Source organism: Ochlerotatus camptorhynchus, unplaced genomic scaffold (genome assembly GCF_037179485.1).
Source record: "Ochlerotatus camptorhynchus isolate MF236.1 unplaced genomic scaffold, CSIRO-AGI_Acam_v1.1 ptg000330l, whole genome shotgun sequence".
Lineage (NCBI taxonomy): Eukaryota > Metazoa > Arthropoda > Insecta > Diptera > Culicidae > Ochlerotatus > Ochlerotatus camptorhynchus.
The window spans coordinates 8,371,007-8,398,137 of record NW_027040818.1 but is presented as its reverse complement, the minus strand read 5'-3'; the positions used below and the strand labels follow the sequence as shown (position 1 = coordinate 8,398,137).

General features: G+C 41.3%; 1 protein-coding gene across 1 annotated transcript in view; it reads right to left on the bottom strand.

Annotated features, from left to right (window-relative positions):
- The window catches only part of RhoGEF64C (Rho guanine nucleotide exchange factor at 64C), a 670,047-nt gene extending 665,812 nt beyond the window's left edge, over positions 1-4,235 (bottom strand). The window contains exon 1 of the mRNA XM_065230356.1: positions 2,481-4,235. The gene's annotated coding sequence lies outside the window, so the exon portion shown is untranslated. The remainder of the gene's footprint in view (positions 1-2,480) is intronic.
- Positions 4,236-27,131: the final 22,896 nt, after the last annotated feature.

Here is a 27,131-nt window from a genome sequence, read left to right as displayed (position 1 = left end):
GCATAACTCGAGAATTATTCAAGCAAATGGATCCTAATTTGGCAAAAGGGAGGTCATAGGGGGTAGCCCCTTAGATAAGAGAGGGAGGGAGCTACGTACAATAGTATGCTTTTTTTAATCGGCGGCATACACTCAAGCTGATTTTGAATCCCGTGCCAGGCCGGGAACATTCAGGTAGTGTATTTATAAAATTCAAAAAATTCTCTGAGAACACCTAAAAAATCATGAAATTGATCCTTGGATTGCAAGCAAATTTTAAACTTTTTATAAGAACTCACTGACGCTAACTTCCATTTTTTTTATTCGCTCCTTAGAATTCCCATGCTATTCACCTTTGGACAGTATTTCAATTTTGTTTAGAATTATATTGGAATTCTACTCTTAATTCTTTAACAAATTCAGAAGAATTCCCCATAAAATTATCTACACTCTTAGAAATACTTAATCTTACACGTGACGGAAGCCATCTTTCACATAAAGGATGAGACGTAAACAAACATGTCATGTACTATTAAGTGTAGTGAAAAGCTCATTATTAAACGAAATGTACGATTGATTGAGCTGAATTTTGCGACTATTATGACTCAATGTTATGTCAAAATTGACGCTCGTGTATGTCAGTCTCAGAGCACCTAAATTTACATGATTTTTTCTAAGTGTGTAGATATTCTAATCGGGATTCCCTTGAAATCCTTATCCTTGGAATTTCCTTAAATCTCTTCGCTCAATTCCTTTGGAAGGTACCTCTACCTTAAATAAAATCAATCTGTACTCACAAAATTGACTTGGAGTTCTAGTCAAAACTCTCTTAGAGTTCTACCCAAAACTCCCTGTAAATTTTTTTTCTGAAATACCTTGGTGTTATCTCTAGAATTCATTATAAAATCTGCACAATGGTTTAAAAAAAATCTATGATTTTAGATTAGACACTCCGAACACGATGCCTCCGGAAACATGTATAACTGCAAATTGGCAATATTTTAAAAATCATTGCTCAGCATTATTCTATAAAGTCTGGAACGCGCAAAAATTGGTCAACTTCAAATTGGTGTATTTTTGTTAAAAATGCATTAAGAAAAATCTGAAATGCTGCATTTGGAAGTTGAGTGTATATACAATGGTTGCTATGATGAGTTTTCACCATTTGCTCTCCAGTTCTCAAAATGACGTCCAAGCAAGAGGAGCAGCGTGTCAAAATTTTTTTCCCGCAGCAAGAGAATCCGACGTTCTCACACGCCAAGTTGGCAAAATTTGTGGATGTGGCCAAATCGACCGTGACAAACGTTTTAAAAGTATTTTGGGGAGCGTCTGTCGACCACCAGGAAGCCTGGAAGCGGCGGCAATCATAATCCGGACGTGGCAGCGACGACGAAGAAGGTTGCGGTGAAATATAAACGGAATCCTAACCTCTCCATCCGGGATGTCGCTAGCAAGCTCAATGTCTCCCATACTACTGTGCAGCGGCTCAAGAAACGACGTTGTTGTCGACGTTTAAGAAGGTGAAGGTGGCGAACCGAGATTACAAACAAAACACGTCGGCAAAGCAGCGGTCCCGAAAGCTGTATACGAATCTGTTCACAAAGTTCAACTGTGTCGTCATGGACGACGAAACTTGAAGGCGGATTTCAAGCAGCTTCCGGGACAGGAGTTTTATACCACATCAGGAAAAGGGAAGGTGGATGAAATTTTCAAAACCATCAAACTATCGAAGTTCCCGAAAAAATATCTCTGTTCAATCGAGTGGAACAATGCGAACAACGTGGTTCTGGTACCCAAAGACCACAACCCTCCCAGCAGACCAGAACTCCACCCTTTCGAACGGTATTGGGCCTTGGTCAAACGGAATCTAAAAAAAAGTAATAAATCCATGGAAAACGAGCAGCAATTTTAATCTAACTGGCGTTCGGCGGCGAATAAAGTCGATGAGACCACTGTGCAAAATTTAATGGAAGGGGTTAAGCGGAAGGCATGGCAGTTCGGATTTGGCAAACCACCGGTTCTCACGATTTTAAAGTTTAAAGTTCTCGGTCAATTCCTGGCTTTTCCGGTATTTCCGAACCACTTTTTCCGAAGCATATTCATACACTGAAGGTATGTACCAAATATTTGGCCAAAATAAGGCTTATGAAAACTAAAAACTAAAACGATCATTGTGAAGGATGTACAACATTACTAATGAACAGACAAATTGAATTGCTTTAACCTTAACTCTCAACAGTGTGCACCCCAATGCACCAGGAATCTTAATACGATCTAACTGTCGTCTGTCATTTAGTTCAATACTCAATAGAATTTTAAAAGGAACTCAAAAATGCTACGGAAATTGAGAAAAGCAAAAAATCACAGCTTGATATAAAAATACACAAACTCAAAGCCAGTTTGAAAGTACAAGCACCTCATGGAGTTATTGAAAAATACTTAACAGTGTAGTGAGTTCTTAAGGTCTTAGATCTTTTAAAAAACGCTAATAAATATCATACCTGATAGTTAAGCGTGTTCCTTACGACAGTGCAGTAGTTTTAATCCAATTAAACCTCGTCGTACACAATGTATCCTCGGTGACAATTTCCAATCGAACTTGTAGACGTCTTCCAGAATCACAACTTTGAACCTCCAATCGAGCGCTTTTCACGTAAATCACTTGCTGCTATTTTGGTCAAACACTTGAACACACTTGAACCCTTCAAACTTTCCAAACCACCACTTTTTCGGTAAAAATCGTCGTTGCCTATTGTACTCAGCTCCGTAGGTAAGTCACAAACAGCACTTTTTTTTTCGTTTTCTTTCAATCCTTTAAACTCCTCCCAGTGTTCACACAATTTCCCGTGGAGAAAATGCTAATATTGCTAATCTCTACGGGTCGTTTCGTTTCGTTCCACGGTGCAAAGGATTTTCCGCTCCACTTTCCCCCTTTGCCGTCGCTCTTCGAGAAGGCAAGTGTTGATTCAGACCTTAATCCTCTTAGGGGTTAGTGCAACTATTTTCTTCTTCTTTTTCTTCTTCTCTGTAACAATCGTTCACCCTCTTTTGCACACTCACTTACTCACATTCACTTCACTTGACTTAGCTCTCATTTGCAACACTTGCAGCAGGCAACAGCAGCAGGCTTCTGTGCACGGAAATGGGTTATGTCAACAAAGCTTCTCTCCTCACTTTATCCACACCAAAAGCTGCACTGCACACTGCCTGATCCGTTAGAGATTTTTCATTGGAAAACCGACACTTTGTTGTTGTTGTTATTTGTCTTCCGATGGAATTTGTTCCAGCTGCGGGGCGCGTTTCGGTATGCTGTGGAGCGTATCCAATCCTGACACCAATAGGTTTCAAGATCTTTCAATTACCATCCGGACACTTGCACCTTGTAACTAGTTTCACTCGCTGTTTTGTGTGTGTGTATTTTGCTTATGCTTTTTTTTCCCCCGGAGAAAATTCGTCTTCCTTTCTCTTCTTTTGTGTTGACAAACCCGTCAATTGTGAGGCTTTAAATAACCAGAACACGATCAAACACACTTTCTTCTTCCGATCTTCAAAGGTACTCAGATTACACTTTCCTCGCTATGAAGCTTCAAATCCACACAGAAAACACCCAAATTTAGACAAAAGCCATCGAAAGTAGAACTCGCACTCGCAGCCCATTCCACCAAAACGCCAGCTGAATTCAAATTGATTTCACCTATTCCTTCAATCCAAGATCCGTCGTCCGATGTGCTCTGTTTTTTTTTTCTTCCTTCAACTCGTTTCAAATTATGACCGAATAGTTCACGCACAACCGAAAAAAAATCTATGCTAATTGCGGCGTAGAACCCATCCAGAAAGGGGCCTAAATTCACTGAAGCCGAAAAGACACACACGCAATTCTGCCCGATAAAAAAAGACTTGAAAGACCTGGACAAGCAAAAGTCACACTCGAAAGCGTTCGGAGAGCCCCACTCACGCACACCAGCACTCCCAAAAACCGTGCGCGATCGACCCCGCCGGGAGGCAAAAGAAATTTCCCCAAAAAAAAATAATCAAAAAAAGAAACGGGAACTTCAACGCACTGCGAGCGACCGATAGCGACGAACCCGTTGCGCACTGACACAGACACACGTTTTCCTTTCGTTATTGTTGTTGTTGTTCCTTCCTTCCTTTTTTTCTTTCTTTCTTCGCGAGGCACTGGCCTTTCTCTCGTCGAGTTGCTCAAACGACGCGCGGTACACGGCGATCGCGGATATCGTGGATACCAACTGCACACAAGATCTGACCGTAGCGGCGGTCCACGAACGAATGCTAGAGGCTCTCGATCACTGCAGGAGCCACCGGAATAGCGCGAGCGAGAGGGAGGAGATCGGGTTAGAGAAGAAACCAACGTCTTCTTCGCGGCCGGGAGAGCGCGATCGAGAGTGGAACACTTTTCTTTCTTCGTCGTCGTCGTCGTCGTCGGTGAATGATCGGAGACTTTCCTGCAGTAGAGGTAAGTATTGCAATGATGGTGTTGGGGGGTGGCGTAGTGCGGAGTGGAGCAAGCACAAGAGAGTGAGTAAAGTAACCAACTACTTTTGTGGCTTGTAAGATCGGTTCGTGTGGCTGCTCCGGGATTGATTGGTTGAGGAGAAGCGGTACGACGAAACTTGCATCACTTCGCTGGCTGGAACCCGATGACGACGACGAAGGCAAAGATGGTTTTGTTCACAGCGGCGAAGGGGAGTCGATGATCGCGCGTAAGCGGTCACGGGATCGGATGGAACCTAGGGTGGTTGTTTTTCACTTTTGATTTTTTTCTGCGTGAACTTTTTGGATATTTAGGATTGTTTTAATATTCGTATGTTTCATCTGCTTCGAAGAAATATTAAAAAAATGAAGATTCCTTCAATACACCAGATTTAAAGACATATCTTCATTTTGAAGACATTTAAAATTCGTGAAGGTATTTTTTTCATGCAGACATTTGAATATGCTGAATATGAACAATGTAACCAAAATTGGATATTTCAGAATAAAACTTGATCCAATTGAATATTCACAGGACTTCACTGAAATATTCGATTAGCTAGAGATCTTTTGAATACTTCCTGATCAACGAACAGTTTTGGGAGAATATCTTCACAATAATACTTGATCAAAAAATATAAGTTTTCGCTTGTGGATAAGTGTAAAGGTCTATCACGTGTCAGCGAGTTTTTATCACACATGGCCAGGCATGGAAAATCATTTGCATTCATTTCGTGCATTCATTTACATTCATTTGCCTCTAACTTTTTTCTTCAACAGCATTCCGCAAAATGAGGTTTAGAGCTTTCATAGGTTTTGTTATAAACTACAACTTTTGTTAACAAGTCAAATCCGTATCTCTTATGCATGACGAACCAGAGTGAACAGAATCCACTACTGTTTTTCAGTGAATGCATTTTACATTCACTGAAAAACAGTAACAAATTCTGCCCGCTCTAGTTCGTGATGCATAAGAGATACAGATTTGAATTATGAGCAAAAGTTGTAGCTAATAACAAAACCTATAAAAGCTTTATACATCATTTTGCGGAATGCTGTTGATGAAAAAAGTTCGAGGCAAATGAATGTAAATGAATGTATGAAATGAATGCAAATGATTTTCCATGCCTGGGTGGGAGTAAATTGGATGATTCGGGTGAGACGGTTCCTTTTTGTTTGTTTGATTTTATTTTAAACAGGATTAGCTTGGCGGCTGCCGCTTTTGCTTACTGAGTAGAAGATCGTGGGATTACTCCCAAGCTCCTCGAGAACAAAACAATTAGTATGGTCGCATCGCCTGCTTTAGCGAATCCTGACCCACCTCTTACCAAACTATCCAACTCCGTAGCATCTATGGGGGCGTCGGTGAGTCGCGCTGGCCTCCCGTTAAGTAGATGCTACATCAACAATATCCTTCCTTTTCCCGTAACGGAGAAGATGGGCGTGGCCGGCAATGGTAATTGTCATGCTTTTCCTGTTCTGAATTTTGATAGGAGAACTATTCACTTCCAAATAGTTTTCCTTAAGCAATCAGAATAAGAACGTTGAAGTTGATACAAATGACAGTTGCCAGTATGCAATCTACGAATTACTCCGTTACACACGCAACGCAACGCAACGCAACTCAATATCTTCACAATAATACTTGATCAACCTGAAGCCTTGAAAAAAATCCAGAGGACTTTATTGTGATCGTCGATCCGCTAGAGATCTGCTTCCTAACTGATATGCCATCTTGAGAGAGCCAATTGAATGTTTGACTAGTTTTAGATCTTCAGATTTCCTGATCAACCTGAATTCACTAATATCTGATCAACCAGCAATCTTGAGAGACTATTTAGAGTGATATTTGAATTTTATGAACAGTTGAATATCTTAGGAATAATAATTGATCAACCTGAAGTCTTGAAAAATATCCAGAGGCCTCTAAATCTCGGACCAACTGCATATCCTTTAAATACTCTCTAATCAAATTTCCATATTGGAAGGATGTCTAAGAGATGTCGTTTGAATTTTTGAACAGTTGCAGTGCCGGTAATCGCAAGTCAGTCCCATCTGCATATTTATCAACTTTGAGTTAGCATCATTATTCAGTTTATCATTCTATGTTTTTTGAGATGTGCTATTGAAAAAATGTGGTTTGTTCAAGAAAAATGAAAAACAATACCAAGTCAAATTGTCCCACAGCGAAAAGTAACCGCAAGTCAGTCCCATTAGAAAAAAATATATTATAAATGTTAGACAATACATCGCATCATGAGATTTGTCTCAAGACAGCTTTTGTCCACTTCCCCTAGGGTATTTGGAACATGTCCGAATGTGGCCAATATAGTTCTTACGATACTCAGTTTGACCGCCGGCTTTGAATTATCATGTGATTTGATGTATCGCTTGATGGATTTTAATTAAAAAGGATTTACCACTTCCCCGGGTATACCCGGAACATGTCCGGGTGTGGCCAACATGGTGCTGGTCACTCATCATGACTCTTATTGATCTTATTTTTGAATTCTCATGTGAATTGATTTATCGCATGGTGGGTTTGGCACGTTTGGCTCTGGTCTGATGAAGACCCATACTCACCGGAATATGTTCCGGCCATTGCTCTGGAACCAGCGGAACAAATCCAGAAACATTCAATAACGTTCTATGGGACCATAGTATCTTTCTACTGTTCAATACTGTGCTAAACTAATGCAGCATCGTCATGGAATTGTGACTGACTTGCGGTTATTTTTCTCATTGACGTTAAATGTAATCGCAAGTCAGTCCCACTCAGATTTTAGCCATAAAATAAAAATTCCACGATATTATTCCAATATTTTTGGGTAAACATAGATGCATTCTATCACATTGTACGTTTGCTTTTAAATTTATCCCTCCAAAATAAGTGTTAAATCAGAAAACTTGAACGCCGTTTGGGGAGTGCAGATCTTCAGAACATTACTTGATTAAGTTGAAAAGTCTTGAATAATATCGAGAGATATCATCGCAAATTCGTGAATATCAGTTATACGAAGATTCCTGTGTTTTCCAGAAGTTTCTTGAACTTAAACTCAGTTCCATATACTCAAAGCCTATATAAAGTTCTCTGAATATGTAGAATATACGACGAAATCGTAGGATATTCCGTCAACTTCTTCGAAGTTCCCAGTACTTCAAAGATTTTTCCATAGCTTACACTTTTAATTTTTCGATAGGTACAACTTAATTTCTGCCCAGGTTGCTGAACTTTCAAATAATTCATGCGATGTTCCGTAATCATCGTCCATCGTCCATTGTTTATCATTCTACGAAGTATCCTTAAGATCTATGATGGTCCCTGCAGTTTTACGAAGTTCCACGAACTTATATGAAGTTCTCGGAAATCAATTGAATGTCTCTTGACATCTAAGAAGTTCCCTAATGTGACGTGATGTTATGTTTGTCAGCCAAATTTCACAATAGTGCGTACAGATCATGATGATTATGGTGCATGATTTCTCTCAAGAATGTATTTGTAAAAACTATTTTGCCGTGCTTTAGGATTACATAGATTACATACTAACGGGTAAAGGGAATGCATACCTTTGTGCGTAACAAATGACAGCAATGGAGAGCTATGAAAGCCAGAATAGAAAACGGTGACATGTAGAAGTTCCTCGAGAAGGAGTAAGCATTGTACAAGATTCAGCTCGCTAAGCTAAAGAAGTACTCTAAAAACTGCAAATACTGAGTTTTTTTCATCAGTTGAGACTAGTACTACGCACTTCCAACCATCTTAACAATGCATTTCAATGGTTTTTCGATCAACTATGAATGATGGACATCTCACAACGCTCAACCTGATTTTCGTCTATGTACCATCTAGATACGCGATTATAAAATTTAATAAAAAAGTTCACGGTTTGTTTCCTTATTTAACCTTATTTATTAATTTATTATCTACAATCATCTGACAAACATGGTCTACATGATTTAAACGTACAAAAACTTAAACAACTATACTAAATTGCGATTACGTAAACGATATTTAAATGTTTCACAGCTAACGTTAAAGTCAAACAAGTGGAAAACAGAGTTAAAAATGTTACACATAGCACATATTGGTTCGTTTTGACCGTAAACTTTCCGGTGCAAAGGAAGACGGAGGAAGTTCGTGGAACGAAGAACTCTCGAGGTCACGTTCAAATTCAACTTAGCCAAAATGTTAAGGGAATCAATTATTCCGCAAAGTAATTTTCCAACAAATACAGCACGCATGTCATCTATCCTTTTAGCCAGTGTGTCCAATCCTAAAAGCTTGCATCGGTTTTCGTATGGGGGAAGTACCACCGGATCTATCCAGGGAAGAGTTCGAAGCGCAAACCTAATGAACTTCCTCTGTATAGATTCAATCCGTGCTGACCAGATGTCGGTGTAGGGGCTCTAAACTACCGCCGCCGTCTCCAGGATGGAGCGTACAAGCGCATAATAAAATAATAAAGAGATCTCAAACAATACGGGTCACGAAACTCCTTTCCAACTCTCATGATGAAACCAAGGTATTTGTTCGCATTAGCAATAATACTATTGTAGTGGTTATGGAATGAGAGTCCTGTGTCCAACAGAACTCCAAGATCCTTCACAACTGCCACACGCTGAACTTGCTGGCAATTTATGGAATAAAGATATTCTATAGTGCTCTTCTTTCGGCTGAAACTGATTACAGAGCACTTCGGTACGCTGATATTGAGCAAGTTGCAAGCACACCATTCATAAAACGTGTCAATCAATTTCTGCATCTTAATGCAGTCATCAACTGTACGAACCTCAAGGTATATTTTAAGGTCATCAGCGTACACGATTTTGCATCGTGGAGGAAGTAATAAGCACACATCGTTGAAATAAAGCGAAAAGAGTAACGGCCCGACGTTGCTGCCCTGAGGGACACCTGATGTACAGTGGAAGACTCGCGACTCAGCGTTTCCCAATTTCACAGAAAGTGAGCGATTTGCTAGGAACGATTCTAACCAGCACACAAAAGCATCGGAAGCACCTAAGTGCCTTAGTTTAGCCAACAATATAGCATGAACAGCACGGTCAAATACTGCTTTGATGTCCGTGTACACCGTATCGACTTGTGCTCCTTTCTCCATGTGTTGCAGACAAAAGGAGCAGAACTCCACTAGATTTGTGTTAATCGACCGTCCAGGGAAGAAGCCGTGCTGATCAGTTGAGATATACTGCGCAACACTACGCTGCAATAAGCCTCCAAATAAAATCTCAAAGAGCTTTGAGCCAGCACAAAGCGAGGTGATGCCACGATAGTTCGTAACATCTGCTCTGTTTCCTTTTTTGAACACGGGAAAGATGAATGACTTCTTCCAGCATTCGGGAAAAGTTTCCTGACGAAGCGACTGATTGATGATCATCTGTAACGGTTTTGATAGCGAGGTAGCACAATTCTTCAGAGCAATCAAGGGTATTCCATCTGGACTAGGAGACACTGACGATTTCAACTGTTTCATAGCATCTTCAACTTCGTTTTGTGTGAAGCTAGTTATGGTTATATCACAAACGTTCTCAGGAACGAATTGCAAGGCTTTCTGGACCTCTTGAGCTGATGCCCGGCCAGAGGCGAAAACACAGCTAGATCGTATTTTTCACGAATGCTTCTTGTATACAAAAAGTGGTGTCTGTGTGCCATACTTTCGATACATCAGAATGAATGACAAACGAAGGGAAGAGATATATTTCATAAGATGTGAAAGTTCTGGATTCTGCTACAGATATTCCAAGATAGATTTAATGGGGTAAAAGAGCGATGAAAAAATTCCCGGGATTCACGCAATCCCGGAATTTCTAAATTTATTTCCCGGGATTCCTTAATCCCGGATAATGTCACAATCCCGGGATTTTCATCCAAGGATGGAAGCTCTAGTTCCGTTGATTGCGAATGCCACGTTGAGAAGTTTTATAAATTCACAAATCCATCATGCGCAGTTTTCATGTTTCTAAAAAATAAAACCAAATGAATTGAACAAGCAAGAAACAATTCTAGCTTTCCCTTCTTACTCACTCTGAACTCTGTTGTCTTCGTCGTTTTTTTTTTCAGACAAACAATTTACAAAGTTGGTTTTGATGTACAAACAAAAATGATCAAATTCAAAGATCAAGACACATTTTGATAATTTTAAGACAATTAATTTTAAAGATCTAGTATAGAGCTGAAGCGATGCATTTAGCAATGGGAAGAACAACAGTCTAGAATTAAATGTAGATCTAAGTTAGCTAAGCAAAGCTAAGACGAGAGGAGCAACAAAATAGTTGGGTAAAGAAGAATAACATTATAACACACCATCGACTGGAAATGCTCTCGCAACGTGGGGCTTTAGGTAGTGATTAAAACGTCGGTAGAACTATTCCACAGCCGCAGTCAGTTTATGAGCAAAAGAGGGACGCACATTTTTTGCCTGTAGACTTGGGGACATACTTCAAGTCTCCGCGTACATCGTACGGGTTAGGCAAAAGATGTGCGTCTAACTTTAAAAACTGTCGCATTAATGGCCCTTCGCTCAGTTTTCAACTTCTATTCAATTTTCATACTGCCGTACTCTAACGGAACTATCCACCTACCCTCTTCTAAAGATCATTCTCTAGCTAATAAATTATCACAATTAAGCTTCATATTAGCATTTCCAACCAACTCTAGCCATGAGTATTTTATTTAAAAAAAATCCTTCTCTTCTTTGTAGTCACTATAGCGAACGGGCGTCTCCACTCCTTCCAAGCATGGAATCTTCTGTAACACCTCAAACTCTGGGACCTCGATAACTTTTCTTTTCACGGACGTAATACAAAATTTGAATGCGTCTAAGACACACAAGTTTAAAATTTGAGATATTTAAGATAAACAAATTTAGGAAATGGTGTGGCCTGTAATAGTTTTTTTTTTATATTTTGAACACAGTCTTTGGGCAAATTAAATTACGTAGGACAACGGCTGTGATTTCTATTCGAGGGTACACTTTGTAAAAACCAAAAATAGAACATGCAACAAAATAATGAAAGATTTTGAACATTAATAGTTCAGCTGCCCCTGGATCAATTTCAATAATTTTATCACCAATCGATCAGATATATTTCTACGCATATGTTAAATTTAGGACTTTATCATTTTTCATAATGTCACTATTGAAAATTGCACGAATGTGCAACTGTTACTTTGATAGTTAAAATTATCACCAAATGCCTGTGAAAAGCGATTTCCCTAACACAGATTTCAAAGTTGGATTCCATCAGGTCTCACCGAACTGTGTTTATTCAATTACCGCGTCGTGAGTGGTGGTGTTATCCAGTACACAACGAAAGGCTCTCCACAAGTAGCTAGCTGCTGGCCGCAACCGCTGATCGGGTTCAGTTCCAATCACCGTGTGTAGTAATGAGAGTTTTGAAAAAAAAAAATCGATGTTGCCAAATCGATTCTAAAACTGAATAAAAAATCAATCCTAGAAAATATCGAAAAAAAAATCGATTTTTTTTTGTATTTGAATTACGCTTTATAGTCTGCTATTAGACGAAATATTCCTCTTTTTGTTATTTAAGTGTATGTGTGTGAGCATTTCTTTGTATAAAGCCAGTTCACAAAAGTATTTGCACTCTATTTAAATGTTGACAGCGAATTATTAAGAATTATTAATAGATAAAATTATTACAAAATCTTCTGCAATCTGTTTTTTTTTATCAAGAAGTGCGTGGTTTTTTGCAGAAAAAAACAGCTACATGAGTAAGAAAGAATGAGTCCAAAGTACACATAACATAAAAAGAAACAAATAAATAAAGCCCAAGATCGAAAGGGTGTTTAGCAAACTATGAGGACGATGAAATCAAAATCGCTTTAGTAAAGACATATATTTGGGATAGTGAAATACCATTTCGTTTATCATTTTTAATTTTTTTTAGTAAGAATTTAATTGATAAATTTGAATGAATAAAAAATCGATATCAACTTTGATAAATCGATTCTGTCATACATCGAACAAAAAAATCAATTTTTCGTGACAAAAAAATCGCTTCTGTAAAAATTGCATTGACATCGCCCATTCCGGTCCGTGTGTGGTGATGTCCAGTCGTCGGCATCAGCAGCAGCAGTGCTTTCGGCGCGTGGCGTTGAACATTGTTATCCAGTACACAACGAAAGGCTTCCTATAAGCAGTGAGCTGCAGTCCACATGAGCACTCATAGAAGAAGGAAGAAGCCACACCGCTATTGATCGGAATCAATAGCTCTTCGTGATTCGCTGTGGGCCATCTATGCCAAGCACGTCACCCTCATTCTAAACACCATTCAGCTCACCAGCCTCATTTGTGTTTAACACCCTAATAGCTCAGCATTACTGTTACTTTGATAGTTAAAATTATCACCAAATGCCTGCGAAAAGCGATTTCCTTTACACAGAAGGGAAGGGTCCCGGCCCATGTGTGTTGAATGGGTGCGAAATCCTGCGCAGGTGTGGAAGCTGCCTGCCTTCACATTCGATTGCCGTTAATGGATGGCAATCGACGCCCGTCGGTGATTGGCACTAGATTGCGGAACCATAAATAAAGGGATGTAATAATTGTTCACTTTTCTAAAAACGCTAGTTGTTCTAGGAACGTGGTGAAAAAAAACACAGTGGTGACATATAACGCTTCTACCCTATAACATTTCCTTACTTTCATAATTATCAATGAATGAAATATTTTCAAGGAATGAAATATAAAATGCAAAAACATTAATTTTATTACTAACTACGTGCCAGTATCAAAGAAGTATTTTTTGATTCTGAAAGTGTGAATCAACTTCAGATATCCATTTGATATGTGAATGTGCTCATGTGGAGCTTATTGTGTATGAATATGACCTAAGAATGTACGTGTATGGTATTCTTGAAATGGGTTATTGGATTTACAAAAGAGCTATTACCTTTGATCTCCAGGGCTACAAATGCTTCCTTCCTCAACAACTTCCGAGCTACGCATTTACTATCAGAATGCACGAGGACTTCGGACAAAGATAGATTCTTTCTTCTTAGCTACAACTGACTCGGAATATGATGTTATCGTGCTAACTGAGACTTGGCTGAACGATTGCATCTTGTCTACTCAATTATTCATCGACTCTTACACTGTGTTCAGGACAGATCGTAGCTCTTTGAACAGTCGAAAAACTCGTGGTGGAGGTGTATTGATATCCGTCTCTTCTAAATTGTGTTGCTGTATTGATCCAGCTCCGATAAGTAATGCTCTCGAGCAGCTTTGGATCAAAATCAAACTGCAGAACTATGATGTCAGCATTGGAGTGCTTTATCTACCACCTGATTGCAGAGACGACCTGTCGCTCATACAGCAGCATACTGACTCCATTGATTCAATCCTTTCCGGCTTGAGGCCTCATGACCTTGCTTTCCAGTTTGGAGACTATAATCATCCTGAAATGCACAGGGTACCATCAGAGGATAGATTCCCATAAATCGAGATTAACGAATGCTAGTTGTGCATTGTACGATGGCTTCTGCTCTCAGGGTCTGACACAAATCAATACTGTGAAGAACTCCAGTTCACGGATTCTCGATTCAGTACTCGTGAATGACTCAGCGTTATCAAGCTGTTGCGTATCCGAAGCAGCTGAATCGCTCGTAGAAATCGATACTCCACATCCTGCTATTGACGTCACCGTTTCTATTTCGGTACCAGTGTCATTTGAACCATCTCTAGACGACTGCCGGTTCGATTTTCGTCGGGCTGATTATAGTTCGATGAATGATGCGCTTTTATCAATCGATTGGTAATTTTTGGATTCTGATCAGGATCTGGACGATATTGTATGTATTTTCAACACGGAGATACGTGAAGTCATCGAAGCTCACGTGCCTCTTCAGCGCCCTCCACTGAAGCCTCCTTGGACGAACAGGAGCCTCCGCCAATTGAAGCGCCGTAGGCGATCTGCACTTCGAACGTTTAGTCGGAGTCGTTCGCAGCACTCCAAACATCGCTTTGTAATGGCCAGTAACAAGTACACACGGTATAACCGTCTATTGTATGCTCGATACGTTGATCGTACGCAGAGAAATTTACGTCTACATCCCAAACAGTTCTGGTCTTTTGTTCGTACTAAACGCAAGGAAGATGGATTGCCAACGTCCATGTATTTCGGCGACCAATTTGCTAGCACAGCCTCTAGTAAATGTGAGATCTTTGCTGAACACTTCAAGAATGTCTTCTCAAATACGCCTGCTACGCCATCGCAGATAGAGGCTGCTGTTCGTGATACGCCGCTAGACAGCATCGACTTTGGAATTTTCCAGATCAGCGAGGAGCATGTCGAAAATGCATTACGTAAGCTCAATCATTCTGTGTCACCCGGTCCTGATGGGATTCCTTCATCTGTGTTGAAAAACTGCTCGAGTTCTCTGATGACACCGTTAGTAAAACTGTTCAATCTTTCGTTCCAACAGGAAAAAATTTCTGCTGGATGGAAAACTTCGTTTCTGTCACCGAACGCTCTCTTTGAAGCCACCAAAAACTACATTTCATGTGCCCAGCATGGATTCTACCCGAAACGATCTGTTACTACTAACCTCACTCAGTTCACCTCACTCTGCATACGCTCTATGGACGCTGGTTCACAAGTGGACGCCGTATACACGAGCTTCAAGGCTGCATTCGATCGTGTGAATCATGACATCCTGTTGCAATAACTCGAGAAGCTGGGGGTATCTTCCGCGCTTGTTAGCTGGTTTAGATCATATCTGTCTGAAAGATCCGTGAGAGTAAGGATTGGTTCGTCACATTCGGAGCCGTTTATGATTCCTTCTGGCGCAAGAGAGTAATCTTGGACCGCTGCTTTTCTCTTTATTCATAAATGACATTGCCTTTGTGTTGCCACGTAGACAGCGAATATTCTATGCCGACGATGTTAAGATCTTCATGATCATCACGTGCACTGAGGATTGCCTGGAGTTGCAGAGGTTATTCGATTTGTTCGAGGACTGGAGCAAGCGAAACCTACTCAATTTATGCATAGCCAAATGAAACACAATATCATTCAGCAGGAAGCGGCAACCAATCAATTTCAACTACAGCATGTGTGGACAAACTCTCGAGCGCTTGCATCAAGTTAGGGATCTCGGTGTGATATTGGACCGCGAACTCACTTTCCGACGTGATTGCAAAAGCCAATAAACAGCTCGGCTTTATGTTTAAGCTTGCTGATGGATTTCGTGATCCTCTCTGCCTGAAGTCCTTTTTCTGTGCACTGGTTCGATCTATTTTGGAATCTTCCGTGCTGGTATGGTGCCCGTACAACAGAAACTGGATTGACCGTATCGAGGCGGTGCAAAAAAAGTTTGTGCGCCTCGCTCTTCGCCACTTGCATACTCGTTGTATGCTGTTAGGCATCGATACTCTGGAGAAGCGAAGATCCAATTTGCAAGCCATCTTTGTCGCTAAGGTAATGACCAATGAAATCGATGCCCCAGATATTCTTGCTGAATTGCACGTATATGCGCCGCAAAGACCTTTGAGGCAACGTAATTTCCTGCACCTTGCTACCCGGAACAGCCGTTATGGTCAACACGATCCTATCAGGATAATGTCTTCTCGGTTTAACGATGTTAGTGGACAATTTGACTTCAATGTTTCTGCTGCCACTTTTCAACGCCGCCTCAATGGACAGCGGTGAGTATCTGTCCAATCACTGCTACTTCGAAAGTATGTATTACCTGCTGTTTTTTTTTATAACATGGTCCTTCTACAATACTAGAGGACCAGTTTCCAACCCTCCGACGCGTGAGCTGCGACGCATTTGCAGATTGTTGTGTTTAATTATTTTAGATTATTGACTTAGCTTTTAATATGTTTGTCATGTATTCATTTGTATTCAACGTATTCTGTGTATTGACTATTTGTAATTTTATTTATTGTTATATGTATGAAAAGACATGGGGTTTTTACGCCTCTTTGAGCCAACTGAATGGTTTACTCAAAGAGGCTTTTTCCCATCCTAGATTTCATTAAGAGTGAAAAAAGTCAGATGAAATAAGAATAAAAAATAAATAAATAATTAAAGTATATATTCAAGGAACATAAGAGCAATTTTCCGTCCCTCGGGTTTTTGTTGTGTAGAAAATGCCACCTTCACCTCTCAGCTCCAGGTAAGATTGGTTCAAAATAGATTGAAGTATCACACTAGAGATCATAACAATAATTCCATCTCTTATCTTATGAGATGTTCACAAACCGAGAGGACAGTTTTTGATAGATTTTGAACCTACCTGTATCTGTTTGTGAATTTGTGAAATTCAAATAGACCGGTGATACTCACCAAAACACCAAAACAAATACCCATCCTATGCTCATAACCGCAAGAACCACCCCAATTTCCGGGAACACTAGCTTCCCTTGGCTACTGGGTGCAAAAAGGCAGCCGTACAAAAACAATGAAGCATTAACCCATTCACGATTTCGGTCGACCAGGTCGGCTAGTCCACGATCACCTCACGACCGGCCTGCTTTGCTTCAAGCCTACTGCGCTCCGACGAACGAGAGACTTCAACTCCCAACAAGGAGCGAAAATGCAGCGAGCAAGAGAGCACACAAAAGCAGCTCCCGCGGTACGATCGGGTGGGATCCACTTTCCATTCGATTGCCGCTTGAGCAGAGAGCTTGTGCGCCCCATACTTGGAGAGTTCAAGAAAAGAGAAACCCTCTGCGAAAGAGACTATGCTTTCGGTGCACGTTTTATGATGGATGGAGGTGTCTGGACTGGCACTGATACAACCACACCTAGGATCCAGTTCCAGTTTGAGCCCCTCTGTATGGGTGCGAATCTACGAACATTGCAGCTTACTCTCCAAGCATAAACAGCATCGTTTTGAAGCCCCGGATGATGATCGCTTTTATGACGGTGTGAACCGATGTTCTCAACTGGAGAAAATTAAAGATCCCCGTTTCTTTTTATTTTGTTTCGGTGGGACGGTCCATGTTTTGACATGAGCTGACACTTTAGGGTCGGCGCCCATTTCACTCACAATCCACCCGTTGAGCATGAATAATTTAAATCGTTCAATTAATTTTCTCCCCAGCCCCGTTTTGGAAACTGTAATTATTTAGATCGGATCGGCTAATTTGAACCAATTAGTGAGAGTTTTAGATTGGAACAGAAACGTCGTTGCGGCCGGGTGGTGGTGGAAGGGAGGAAAAACTACAATTTACTCACGAATCGCGCGCGCCCACTTTTCACATCAAATAAAACTAACCATTTGTCATAACTTTCGACAAACGATTGCTGCTCCCTTGCCTGTAGATATGTTGGTAAACAATGATCCACACTGCAAACTAGCAAACATAGTGAGCGCCCCCCAATGGTGCAGAAAGGGGGCCAAAGTCACACGAAAGTATTTTAAATCAATTTGCTAGCATGTAGATATACTGCGTGTGGCAAACGTTAGCGGAAAAAGTATTAAACTTTTGCAACATCCCAGCAATCCTCACCTAACTTCGATCCGGGCGATACCTGGTGGTCTCGGAGGCGGAGCTGGAGGGAATTTATCCCAATTACTGCTTGTTACTCCAAAGTGGTACTCCGAACCAAGATGGCGGATGCCTTTTAAAGGTGAATTCTGCAAGTCAATAATTCTTCTGTTGACCTCAACCATCCAAACCCTGCATCCGCCACTGTTGTTCAACTCGCTCTTGCACTCTACCAAACTTCAGCCACCACGGCTGCATATGTGCAGTGCACCCTCACCACACTGCTGCTGCGGGTACACACGTTCGTGTACTTTAAATATTTTAATTAAAACTTCTAAATGTTTACTAACATCAAAAGCGTGAAAAGGAGCATTTCCACCTGGTCGAGTGCGTTTTCAACCATCTCCTCCGCGCGCACTCTCGCTCCCATTCGTTCGTTCATAAGTTCGAGCTCTTCGAGAGGCACATCAGCGCTGACTAGGGTGCAAGGCAGTGGAAGGAATGCCGAAAAATCGTACTGCCTCTCGAATCATGCTCCAGGTCGGTAGCTGGGGGGGCATCCAAACCGCACTCAAACACGAACCAGCACGTGAGCCCGTGAGTTGCCGATAGGTACTACTCTCCGAAAGACCTCCCCCGCAAGCTCGGAATAGGAAGCGAAATAGTTGCCGCAGTTTACCAATTTCATGCATCTCTAGATGAAATGTGTACTCGTGTGTACTTGTGTGTGTGTGTGTTTAAACTTAGGAGTGTACTAGCTTAAATTGGTCTAATCCGAGAGCCCATTGGGAATGATGGGCTAATGGTAGCAGTAGAGTGAATACACTATGATGGAAAATAAATAGCGTGGTTGAACAAAGAAATGAAGAGGATCATGCGGTGAGGATGGTAGGGGAGGCGGAAAAAGACGGTGAATGCAAAAGTTCAACTAACTATCGTGTAACGATTTTGTTTTCGCGTGATGGAAGTGGAAGATCACGCGAAAAATTGTTTGCCTTAGCGAAACATAAATATATCGCTATAAACTGTTGCAAATATGTGGGAAAATGAACAGATTAAATGGAATGAACGAGTTTGATTGGATGGTTAAACATTCAATGTTTGGTTAAAAATTCAACTGGGCTGATAAAATTTCTGGAATAATTCGTACAATTGGTAATACGGACAATTACATAAAACTATTTATTCATCTTCATCGATCATTTCAAGTCTGAAAGACGTTTCGCCGAAAGACGTTTCGCCGAAAGACGTTTCGCCGAAAGACGTTTCGCCGAAAGACGTTTCCCCGAAAGACGTTTCGCCGAAAGACGTTTCGCCGAAAGACGTTTCGCCGAAAGACGTTTCGCCGAAAGACGTTTCGCCGAAAGACGTTTCGCCGAAAGACGTTTGCCCGAAAGACGTTTCCCCGAAGGTCATTTCGCCGATTTTCTACGGTTTTGAACTTTTCTCAAAGCTCAGTAAATTTTGAAATCAGTTTCGAAAAAAGATTCAGAAGGTTCGATTTTTTCAACCTGGCAAGCTATTCAAATGTAATGCTTTCTTCTTTTGAACACGAGCAGGTCTTTCGAGCTGTACTGATTTCGGAAATTTTTAAACATTTTAAAAAAAAAATCCTTCTTTTGAACATGGGCGGGTCATTCGAGTTGAACTGATTTCGTTATTTTCTAAATAATTATTATTTATAAGAATGCTTCCTTCTTTTAAACATGACCAGCTATTTCAAGTTGTGTTGATTTCGTTATTTTCTAAATAATCAATATTTATGATTTATAGGAATGCCTCCTTCTTTTAAACAAGAGCAATTCTTTCGAATAGTTCTGATATCAGAATTTTGTAAATAATCAACAAACATAATTTTTAAGAATGGTTCCCCCATTTAAACTTAAACAATCATTTCTTACTTTGGCTCTTGTTTCTTTTTTTATAATCAACTAGCTGAATGTGCCCGATCTTGCTCGGGATTCAATATATGTTTGAGTTTATGCGCCAATTTAAAAAAGCAAGCTATATTGTACGTAGCTCCCCCTCCCTCTCTTATCTAAGAGGCCACACATGAAAAATTTGGTTCCATTTGCTTGACTAGTTCTCGAGTTATGCAGAAATTTCTGTTTCATTTGTATGGGAGCCCCCCCCCTTAGAGAGGGAAGAGGGGTCTCAAAGCATCATAAGAACCTTTCCCTGCCCCAAAAACTCCTGCATACAAATTTTCACGCCGATCGGTTAAGTAGTTTCCTAGTCCATAAGGGTCAGACAGACAGACAGACAGACAGAAATTCATTTATATATATATAGATTGTTTCATAGATTGTTTCATTATCAAGAGCGTGTATTGCTTCCTAACAAGGAGCATGTGTTCATCAAACATTTTGACGTAGGACAACGTCTCAGATTTCTATATGGGGGACCACTTTGTGAAAACTAGAAATGGAGTATGTAACGAAATTAAGAAAGATTTTGAACAATAATAACTCAGCTGCCCCTGGACCAATTTCAATAATTTTATCACCAATCGACCAGAAATATTTCTACGCATCGAAAGCAAAGCTATTAAAAAGAAAGAAACTTTTAAAAAGTGGTAAATGCCAAGCATTGTCCAAAAACGTCGAAATAACTAACAAATCCACCAATTACGTACATGCATATGCTGCTTCCCCAACACAGTCATCAGAGAATCGTTTCTAGACGAAACATGTCGCATTGCTGCTTCCCCACCACTTTCATCAGTCTTTAGTAGACTCAACATGTCGAAGTGGCATTCGCGTCCGATCGTCGGGCGTGTGCGAATAGGGAGGATGCAATTGCGTAACATTTTGCACACTCATCGCCATATTCAGAACCACAACGGCCACACAAAATCCTCTCCAGAGTTGTAATCTTGTAACTAAACTTGGAACCAGGGGTGCAAGTGATTTTGATCGATTCTCTTCATCGACTTTCTGTTTCGTTAATAACTCGACAGCAAACACATTCATTGATACGTTTGTTGTTCTGCTTCTAAGCCCCTGAATTCAGTTGTTGTCATAAAATGAAAACTAGCATCGCACCGCTTTTGGTTCTTGGATTACACTTTCTGGTTGCAATTCTGCTGTTCGACATTTTCGAAGGACCACATAAAAACACGAAACTACACTATTTTCTAGGGATGCCTAAAAGCCCAATTATTCTATTAACGATTGATCGCAAGGATTTTTTCAGCTATTCGATTGAATATTTAACGAATTTTCAATTATTCGAACGCGTAACCGACATCCCTTCTTATTTCTGCTCGTTTGATTTAGGCTTTAAGGCCAGTAAATTACTAATTTATCTGAACAGACATAGAGAAAAACCATGACGTGAAACAGGACCATAAATTCGCCGAAAAAAGTGTTAGGCGCCTTGCTGATAATGGTTGATATTTACCAACTTTTTGAGAGAAAGAGTTTATCGAGAAAAACTAAAAAGGGAAGGAGCTTCAGCTGGATGGACACTGATATTCTGAGGCCTTCCAACCTATCGCAGAAACCAGTTCAACCCCTGTTCAGCAGCAGATGGGCCAAGACTCGCGAGTGCCCAACCATTGAACCGAAGAATATAAAATTGTCCGGTCCGATTTGCTGATCCCGCTGCCTATACGTCATCATCATTGGGACCGCTGCAACCGCAACCGAAGGAAAGAGTATAAAGCCAACTATTTTGCTCGTTGAACCACTAGACCGAATACCGATGCTATAGAGGTTCTGAATACTATTGGTGAACACCAGCACGAGCCCGATAGCAGCAAAGTGAATTGAATTTCAAAAATACCATCAAATGGCAAGCGCAGCTTGATGCTGGTCCACCTGCAAATATTTCCAGATCGGTAGTGACAGATTTTCCTGGATCAGCGCAAACAAAAGTCTCTTCGAAAGCGCAAAGGAAACTAATACATGGAGCCCGTCCGGTTTCGAAATGGAATGACAACTCTGCGCATGGGTGGGAAGTTCCTGATACTCTTCAACGCACGTTGTGCTCATGATCAACAAAAGTGAAAATTTGTACAAACAGGTCCTGGCCAAGGTATCGGAAGTAGCACCCAGCATTAACATTGATTACGTCCCTCAGGTAATTCTCACTGACTTTGAACCAGCAATGATTAACTCCTTCAAATATGAGTATCCTAAGGCAGAACAACGTGGATGTTATTTTCATTTGTGCCAAAACTTATGGAAACATGTGCATATTTAAGAAGGGTTTGTTTCCACTTTGTTTTGCATCCGACCACATACACTACCGATCATAAGTTTAAGGACACCATGCAAATATGTTTTGTTCAATGATCTCTCATTTTACGTTCGCCTTTCGATCTCCAAAGGTTATTTGAATGGTATGAATGGTATAGCATAAGTGTTCAACTACTACTTTTATTTTAAAATTTGGCCAACCTGTTTTTGAGAAAATCAGTCACGATTCTTCAGGGTAAATTTTGAAAAATATTGTAACTTTGGGTGAACTTTTTGCACACAAAATTTGAAAATTATTGAACAATTTGCCTACGAGGAAAGTTCCATTCAATACCTTTCAAATGATCTAAAGAGAACGAAAATTGAACGTAACATGACAGAGATATGAAAATAGCAAATTTGTCATGTTTTTTATGGGTGTCCTTAAACTTATGCTCGGGAGTATAGTTGCAACCGCATTCAAGAAAATGCAGGCCCTAGGATACCACCCTCCGAAGGATATTCCCAGGACCTTTCAAGCATTCGGAAGGACTTCTCTCAATGCATCGAAAGCTTGTTTAAGTATGTGGAGGAAACCTATGTAATGGGACGCAAAAAACCAACCAAATCAAAGCACGGAACCCACCCCTTTCTGCCCAGACATTTTGGTTTGTGTTCAATAGTACCAAGAATGGCTTACCGAGGACTACAATCAACTTGGAATCCTTGCATAGATATAAGTGACGTTTAGCGATCGCACTCGACGATGGGTCGGATCAGCTTATCAACTCGCAGATCAATTCTGCACAAATGGTTTTCCGAAAAGTTGTCGTTTCGAGAATTGTGTTCAGGGTTGAAAAAGGAGCTGGCAGCAGTATGCCTTTTGAAATCGCATAAACCATGTTCCGTTCATGAAATTGCCAACAAATTGGACATTAGCGTCGGAACTGTGTAGAAAATAATAAAAAAAAGCTACAAGGGAGAGCCCAATTGGGGTTGTACGCAATGGTGACGTAGGATTACGTGGTCTTATATAATAAATGGTAATGTGTATCTTTATTGAGCCAGGTATTAATCTGAACCATATTTTAATTATTTTCCTTACCTCATTTTTATATTTTGATTTTCTGTTCTATTTACTATCGTACAGATTTGTCGTACAAGCAGAAGCAATACTTTTGTGCGCGGAATCTGACAAAATATTGCTTGGAGCCAATGCCCATGATTGTGCTGGGTAATTTTAACATGGACCTCATGAACGAAGGGAACTTGAAGTTTGTTGAGTATATGCAGAAATATTTGCACCTGTACATGGATCGTGAGTGGACTTAATTTCCGTTCGCAACGTCCGCCTTGACAGTAAAAAGTAGAACTCTTACACGTTAAACCATCGCCCAGTTTTGTCACTATTCGAGTTCTAGGCTCTTAACTCAGGGCGTTTATCATCGTTGCCAATCTGCACCGTACCGGAGTGGGAGCCAACAGCAAAGCCATGCTGTGCTCATCAGAACTCATCTGACAAATCAAACGGCCCTTTTAAGGGGCACACAAATTTTCTGGCTATTTGAATTTCTATCTTCTCAATGCAATAAGCCAGTTCTGTGTCAACCATATAAGATCATCATAAATACTTCTTTGTACGGCTACGCTGGACACGGGTTGACTCGGTGGTTGGAAAGGCAGCACTAGCCTTCATCGCCAAATGGGCACTCAGAAAGCCTAGTTGCTTCAGGATTAGAAGCTTGGTTGCTACCATTTTGCTGGTTCCAGGAATTTCATTCATGCCAAGATTAGTAGAATTCCTAAACAATCTGAAATTAGTTGGTGGCCGTGAACAGGGCCGTTTCGGATAGAGGAAATGAACGAAGCTTAACCTCAGGTGCGTCCCTGACGCTTCAGGTAACAGCGCCACGAATGACGTTTTCCAGCAGATATCGCCCAGGACTTCAAAACCGATCTGCGCTTCCAGAGCTCGGCCGTTAACGGCCCTACAGGAATCCAGCGAGGCCTATCTAGTCATTCTGTTCGCCATCCACGCCAAGCATGTCACAATTATACCAAAGGACATTCAGCTGGCTCTTCGTATTTGTGGTGAACGCCCTTAATTTCTCCGTCGAAATCTAACAAAACCGGCCCTTTTCAGAGCCACTACAAGATTCCACAAGAGAGTTGGGAAGGAAATTTCTGCTGCTTACAACTAATTGCAACCAGCAAGTGTCCTAGAACCAAAAGCGGTGCGATGCTATGACGATGACTGTAAGGGGCTTAGAAGCAGAAGGGTGAAAGCCAATTCTCTATCGATTTCCTCTTTTGTGATGACCATGGCTTCCTATTTCGCACTATTTCTGCTATGCTCTTCTATCATCCACAACAACAAATGTATCAATCAATGTGTTTGCCGTCGAGTTAACGTTATCTGACCGTGTACTTCGTAGTTGCTCCTCCGTGAATGATCACAACTAATCCACTTGCACAGAGAACTACATAGATGGTGCATGGGATAAGCTTTCCATCTTCAATGTACAATCACATTAATTCAATATATAGATCAATTCACAGCGCCGGCCACGTCCTCACTGTCTTTTGTGGAGGGAAGGATGATTAGTTCGACGTCCGGTTGTTACTAGAGACCGAGAATACCTCTACATCTCCACGGCTGTCTCGGGAAGGATAGTTATGTTTGTGAGGTAGGTTATTTTTAGGTCAGGATTCACTGTGGTAAGTGATGCGATCGGTTGAAGCAGAATTTGTGTTTATTTAAATCTAGCAAAGTGAAAAATTGCAAGGAAAGGGACAGGCCTGGGATTGAACTCCCTACCATCTGCTCAGTAAGCTGAAAAGGTAACCACTGAACTACCGAACCTCGTCATAATGCTACATCGACATGTTTCGTCTAGGAATGATTCTCTGATGACTGTGTTGGGGAAGCAGCATATGTATGTACGTTATTGGTGGATTTTTTAGTTAATTCGATGCTTTTGGACAATGCTGGACATTTACCACTTTTTCAATAAGTTCTTGTTGAAAATCAACATTCGAAAGCATTGTTATATTTCTGATCGATTGGTGATAAAATTATTGAAATTGGACCAGGGGCAGCTGAGTTATTAACGTTCAAAATCTTTCATTATTTTGTTACATGTTCCATTTTTGGTTTTTTCAAAGTGTACCCCCATATAGAAATCACAGACGTAGTCCTACGTCGAAAAGTTTTGGTGTGGCAAGCCATTTGTTTCTGTGGCTTGAAGCTTTCTTCGTTTTTCACTACGAGCACAATCAATGGTGAAAATTACAGAAAATAATGCATAAAAACGGCTTCTACCGTTTGGGCCGGATCTTGCATCTGCTCACTATGATTCTGCTACGTTGGAGATGCTCAAGAAAATAAAAGCGATTTTGTCGAAAAATTCCAAAATCCCCCAAACTGCCCTGAACTGCGTCCTATCGAAAGATACTGGGCAACAACTAAACGGCATCTCAAGAAAGATGGAAGAGAAGCAAGCTCTGTTGACTACTTCAAGAAAATTTGGTCTGCAGCACAACGGAAAGTTAACAAGAAAGTGTTGGCACAGCCATGCCAGCAACGAATAAAGTTAATGATTTCTTTCGCGAAAATTGTTCGGTTTTTCCCAAAGTTTCGAAAGTTTTCGCGCGGAAATGGATGGCAATCGGTTCAACATCCAACAATTGAACGATTTCAATTATCCCACCTGGAAATTTAAGGTGGAATTGCTCCTCACTCGAGAGGATTTGTGGGGGTGCGTTGACCCCGGCGTCAAGAAGCAAGGGGAAACCGACGACGCCTGGAACGCGTTGGACTCCAAGGCTCGGTCCACCATCGGCCTCCTGATCTCGGATAACCAACACGGGCTGATCCGTAAGGCCAAGACAGCGAAGGCAGCATGGGACGAGATAAAGAAGCACCACGAAACAGCAACCCTAACCTCAAAAGTTTCGCTTCTGAAGCAGATCTGTGATAAACGTTTCGCGGATGATGAAAATATGGCGGAGCACCTCTTTGCCATGGAGGATTTGTTCGAGAGGTTGAAGAATGCGGGACAGGAATTGGAGACAAATCTTCAGGTCGCGATGGTCTTGAGAAGTCTGCCGAGTTCCTACGACACGCTGACGACCGCCCTAGAGAGCCGGTCTGACACCGACCTCACCCTCGAACTCGTCAAACGGAAGCTGCTGGACGAGGCCGTAAAACATCAAGGATCATCCGGAGATTTGGTAATGAAAGTCGGAACTGTGCACGGTCGGAACAACAAGAAGAAACCTCTAAATTGCCACCGGTGCAAAAAGGAGGGCCATAAGCAGTTTGAGTGCCCGCAGCGCGGTCGTGATTCGGACGGCGACCCGAAGCCGAAAGGAAAACAACAGAAGAAAAAGGAAGATTGTGTTTCGTTCGCGTTCGTCGCCGGCGCGTGTGAAAGTTCTAACGGTTCGAAGCCGTGGGTAGTGGACTCGGGTGCGACGAGCCACACAGTTGCCGATCTGAGTTTTTTCAGTGAATTGAAAAGTTGTGACATTAAATCTGTGACGCTTGCCGACGGAAAATTCGCGAAAGTGGAAGGCCAGGGGTGTGGCACGATTGACTGTTGTGATGAAAATGGACTACCGAGAAAAATGAACATAAGTGTCGCGCTTTAGACACCCCGTCTTGCCATGAACTTGTTGTCGGTGCCGGCAATAGTGGAGAAGAACGCCGAAGTGATTTTTGGATGCACGTGGGTGCCGAATCTTGCGTGACGGAACGACGGTAGCCGCGGCAACGTTGAAGCGTGGGCTGTACCAGCTGAAGCAATCGGAGGAGGTCGTGTTGTCGGCGAGCAGCCACCACAACAAAGACTGCCAGCACGTCTGGCACAGACGGTTCGGGCACAGAGACCCGGCCGCGATCATCCGGATGAAGAAGGAAGACTTGGTAAGCGGTTTGAAAGTGTTTGAGTGCGGCATCGAAGAACCATGTGATTGTTGCCTGAAAGGGAAGAGCTCCCGCGCTCCG